This window comes from Sapajus apella, unplaced genomic scaffold (assembly GCF_009761245.1).
Source record: "Sapajus apella isolate SASKATOON/1434 unplaced genomic scaffold, GSC_monkey_1.0 scaffold75, whole genome shotgun sequence".
Classification (NCBI taxonomy): domain Eukaryota; kingdom Metazoa; phylum Chordata; class Mammalia; order Primates; family Cebidae; genus Sapajus; species Sapajus apella.
In genome coordinates this window covers 1,717,417-1,723,416 of record NW_022437015.1, presented here as the reverse complement: position 1 = coordinate 1,723,416, position 6,000 = coordinate 1,717,417, and positions in this window count along the sequence as shown.

The window sequence follows — 6,000 nt, the reverse complement described above, 5'->3', positions numbered from 1 at the left end:
GAATTCTACTTCCCTCATTGTTTAAACTGGTTTTAGATCACTGGAATGGGAGTACGGGTGGGTGATGATCCTCACTGAGAATCTCCTGTGAATCTAGCACTGTGCTAGGCCCTTTATATATGAGATCTTATATAATCTTCATAACATTACTAAGATTGGGATGATTTTGGCCAGGCGTGGTGGCTCACGCCTGTAATCCCAGCACTTTGGGAGGCCAAGGCAGGCGGATCACGAGGTCAGGAGTTCAAGACCAGCCTGACCAACATGGTGAAACCCCATCTCTACTAAAAATACAAAAATTAGCTGGGCGTGGTGGCACTCACCTGTAATCCCATCTACTCAGGAGGTTGAGGCAGGAGAATCACTTGAACCCCTGAAGCAGAGGTTGCAATGAGCCAAGATCGTGCCATTGCACTCCAGCCTAGGTGACAGAGTAAGACTCCATCTCAAAAAAAAAAAAAAAAAAAAAAAAAAATTGGGATTGTTTGTCCCTATTTTATAAATGAGGAAACAGAGGCTCCAAGAGGTTAAGCTATTTAAGCCTACAGCTAGTAAGAGGTAGAACAGAGATCTTTGCTCATTTGTGTGAGTTTGAAAGTATGTACCTCACCCAGAAGACAGAATTATGTAACTGTCATTTCACCATTTCTAGCAACATATGCTGTACCTACCATTTCTCTCCTCTTTAGAAGATACTTTATAGTGGCTAAATCATTGGCATCAGGAGACCAGGGTTTTAACCTTGGTTCTACCACTGCATGCCTGCCTGTATGATCCTAAGAAATTTGTTTTCCCTTTCTGAGCCTCAATTTATCTGCAAACTACTTTGCAGAGTTATTAAATGCCATGCTGAGAGGTAAAGGCTTTATTTTGGATATATAATGCAAGATTTATATACAATACAAGATATATAATACAAAATAACACTGAAGATTTTTGAGTAGGAGAGTAACATCAGAACTGCATCTTAGAAAGAACATTGTGGTGACAGTTTAGATCAGGGGTCCCCAACCCCCGGGCTACAGACCAATACCAGGTCCATGGCCTGTTAGGAACCAGGCCACACAGCAGGAGGTTAGCAGCAGGTGAGCGAGCATTACCACCTGAGGACTGCCTCCTGTCAGATCCACTGCAGCATTAGAGTCTTATAGGACCGCAAACCCTATTGTGAATTGTGCATGCAAAGGATCTAGGTTGCACATTCCTTATGAAAATCTAAGTAATGCTTGATGATCTGAGGTGGAACGGTTTCATCCTGAAACCATCCCCCTCAACCCTGTCCCATGGAAAAAGTTATCTTCCACAAAACCAGTCCCTGATGACAAAATGGTTGGCAACTGCTAGTTTAGATGATGGCATGGAAAGATAAGAGGTAAGGAAACAAACCGACAGACTAAGTAAAAAAAAAAATGTTGATGATCTGTGCTGGGCGTGGTTGCTCATGCCTGTAATCTCAACATTTTGGGAGGCCGAGGCAGGCAGATCACTTAAGTTCAGCAGCTCAAGACCAGCCTGGCCAATATGGCGAAACCCCATCCCTACTAAAATATAAAAATTAGCCAGGTATGGTGGAGGCTGAGGCAGGAGAATGGCTTAAACCCGGGAGGGAGAGGTTGCAGTAAGCCAAGATCAAGCCACTACACAGAATGAGACTCCATCTCAAAAAAAGGAAAAAAAAATATATTGATCATCTGAAATAGGGCACTGACTATGGGGATGGAGACAAAGGGATATCTATGTCAATCATTGTTATGGTAGGCTGGGCGTGGTGCCTCACTCCTATAATACCAGCACTTTGGGAAGTCAAGGCTGGTGGATCACAAGGTCAGGGGTTCAAGACCAGCCTGGCCAACATGGTAAAACTCCATCACTACTAAAAACTACAAAAATTAGTCAGGCACAGTAGCAGGGGCCTGTAATCCCAGCTACTGGGCAGGCTGAGGCAGGAGAATTGCTTGAACCCAGACGGCAGAAGTATCAGTGAGCTGAGATCATGCCACTGCACTCCAGCCTGGGCAACAGAGTGAGACTCCATCTCAAAAAAAAAAAAAATCATTATTATGGTAGAGTTGATAGAATAGATTTGGGTAATGAAGGAAAGGGAAGAAGCTGACATTTCCTACTTGCGTAAAGGAAAGGATGATAGTAGTGTTAATGGAGATTGGGAATTAGGAGCTGAATCAGGTCTGAAGTTCCTTGGACTTCCTGTCTCTTCCCTCCTGGCCCCCAAACAATCCTGTCAATTATAGCTCCAAAATACGATTTTAATCACGACACTCCGATACTTTACAAATCTTCAATGATTCTCCATTTGACTGTCAAGTTTAAATTCCTCAGCAAGGCATGAAAGGTCCTTTGTGGTTTGGGACCAGCGTTATTTGTTCATTCATTCATCATTTACTGAAAACCTCTGTGTACTAGGCTCTGTACTGTATACCAAACATAAACATAAAAGACCTGGTGCCTGTTTCTCAGGGGCTCATATTCAACCACTCTAGCATTACTCTGTCATTTTCTTCCCACCCTTTTCTCCCTTTCATACCATGCTACAAACACACTGGTTAGCTACCATTCCATGACTTATGGCCACCTGCTGGTCTCTCAGCCTTTACCAACCATTCTCTTAACTATCTTCGATTTGAGATTCTATACCTTTCTTGACTCTCCAGAGTAGGTTAAACAAAACAAATAGCAGAGTTAGTCTTGAACTGAGGAAGCATGTCACTTGCCTTTCTCATACCGCTCAACCATTCACTTCCCAAATAGTTATCAATCAGCTATTATGTACCATTCACTATATTAGGGACTGGGGGCATACAATGGTCTTTTTCCTCATGGAGCTTACATTATAGTAGAAACTATTGAGTGTGACTCTACTAAACTGGGTGAAGACATTTTGAGATAGAAGTATATAAAAGATGAGACAAGGTTGAGAGTAAAGTTGTAGAAATAAGCCTACTGTCTTAAGGTGCATGAAGTTTCCTCTATAAATCTCTAAATCATACTTGATCAATAAACATCATCAATAACAACAAATCTTTAGAAAATATTACTACTATGTGTAGATTCATCAGCTTGGCTCATGCTCACAACAAGTAAGTAAGGTGTGGCTCCTGTAGCCCTTTACACTATTTTACTTGTTTGATTGTTGACCTTGGAAAAACCCTAGCAGATGTCTCTGGTTCATATTGCAAGTTAGAGAATGTGCTTTCCTTCTGTCTCTAACAGAAATGAGTTCACAATGGAATCATTCCAATTACTAATGGCTTTGATTATTCACTTTAGGGGGTGAAGCAAAGCAATGGTTCCCTAACCTGGTTGCACATAAGAATCCCCTAGAGACTTTTCTACAAGCACTGACTCCTAGGTCCCACTCCACCCTTTCTGAATCTGAATATCTTGAGGTGAGACCCAGGAATACATAGTTTGGACAAGGCCTCTAGTAATATGAATGAACTGCCAGGTTTGAAAACCACAAGACCAAAACAATACTTCCCCAAAATTTCAATCTGGAAGACCAGTAAAATTTCTCTAAAGTTTCTCTGGAAACTTTGGGGACCAACATAATCCCAACTTTTTGTTACATAACGATATGTTTCTTCACTATCATATCAAGTATGGAAAGAACAGCCTTTTACTCAGAAAAGTCTTTCTCAAGATATGTAAGGTGATAATTTTTCTCATGTGTATCAGCACACTGATGAAGATGTTATAGACTGTCATAGGTATGCAGATTAGTGCTTGGGATTCCATGGACCAAATGACCTCTGAAAGTCTTTTCTATCCCTGAAGTTCTCTGTTTTAGGCAAAAGGCACACCTTTGCTTTGGGCGTCTCCTACTCTCCAATAGGATTTTCCAGCTGGAATGGAATTTACTAGGCAATTCACATCACTCCTTGCCCTGTGCCTAAATCATTCTAACTACTTGAGACTGGATTATGTATTGAGAGCATTCTCAAGAAGGTGAGTACATAATCTTTCTATCCTTTATACCTTTTCTTTATTTATGAGGGTAACTTAAGAGTTCTGATGACACAACATCACCTTGGATTCAAGAGCCAAGTGGGATGGATTGTGAGAAGGAGCCAGGGTGCTCTGATAGTGGCAAAAGAAGTCCAAAGACAGAGAAGAGTTTGATTTTGTTACCCATAATCAGGAATAGTACTGATAGGAACCCACATTACTGGGAAATGGATTTGAATGTCGACACCTTTGGATGGCCAAAGTGGAAGCATGGGGGGTAAAGGATACTGGACATAGCCTGATTTTCAGCTTGAGCCAGAAGGCTATTCATAATAATAGGCGCATTAAAAACAAATCAATTGGCTATGTGCATGGAGCCTGCTTCTTGAATGCCAAGGAAGCAGTCAGCTTAATAGTTTGTCTATTATTAGAGCCGGCATAGAGGGGGAAAGATGACGGAAGCAGCAGGAGCATTATGGAAAGGAAAGAGATAGAAAATACTTAACCCTCTGAGGGTAGTATAGAACAGCAAAGTTTAAAGTGAGAGAAACTGTGAAATGTATTGGCTTCTTGAGCCTATCCAAGGGAAAAATTTAATGAGTTTTATTTTAGCCTTTTATTAATTCATTTAAAAATTCACTTAAGAGATATTTATTGAAAGCCAACTATGTGCTAAATATTGTGCTAAGAATTTCCCCATTCTGAAAAGTGGAACCCTAGTAGGACTGGGACAGAGGTGTCTTGGGTACATAGTTATGATGCAGTATAAAGATAGGCTTTGCATTTATGACATCTCAATCTCTTCTGATAGACTGACCTTGGGCACAGAGTCAGCATTATTTGTTTTTGTATCCTTAGCATTTAACATGATGCCTTTTCCAGAGAAGGTGCTCAGTATATAAATAAATAGACGTAGCTACTTGATGTAACAAAGCCCTGGTTTCTTCATTGGTAAACAATAGAGACGAGGCCTATCTTTTAAGTTTGTTGTGAGGATTAGAAATAAAGTATGGAAAGCACCTAGTACTGCACTCATCATATAGTAGGTCCTCAATAAATGTTAGCAACAAGATAGTTTGAAGATTGTTTCATTGAAAAGAGAAAAGAAAACCTGGCATGTTCTTTGGCATTGGTCCAATTCCAAAATCTAAAATAGTGCATCAGAGCTGGAAGGGACTTTCTACAAAGTGCAAACTCCTCCTTTTACAGATGGAAAAACTGAAGCCTAAAGAGAGAAAAGGACTTACTAATGTGACTTCTAAATGATCTACGCTTTTCCTTGTAATTACCTGAAATCATTGTGGAAGGTGATATAACATACAGACATAAATATGAGCTAGGGATATCATTTTATAAATGAGGGAATTGACTTGGAAAAAAGTTAAATAATTTGGCCAAGGACCTATGATTCACATTATAGCAGTCTGTCTTCAGAATCCGTGATTTTAACCATTATACTTCTCTATTACAGCACTCATAAAATTATATTAAAATGACCTATTTGACATGTCTCCCCACTAGAACTTAAGCTCCCTGAGGGCAGGAAGTGTGTGATTTCCACTGTGGATAGTTATTTATTTATTTAACAAATATGTATTGGAAAACTATTATACACAAGGACTTGCTAGCCCCAGATAGCAGGCCTTATTTTTTTTTATAATCAAAACAACTTTTATGTTTTTATTTTGCCATGATTTTATATTTACAGAGAGTTTCAAAGATAGTATGAGAGTTCCCATACATCCTTCACCCGACTTCCTCTGTGTCAACATTTTACATAACTATGATACATTTATCAAAAGTAAGAAGTTAACATTGATAAAATACATACCATTAATTACACTAGAGACTATTCAAATTTCTTCAGTTTTTCCAGTAATGTCTTCTTTCCATTCCAGGATCCAATCCAGAATGCCACATTGCATTTTATTATCATAGCTTCTTAGTTACCTGACAGTTTATTGGTCTTTCCTTGTCTTTTGTCACCTTGACACTTTTGAAGAGTCAATAGTAAATTAAAATGCATATGACTAAGTG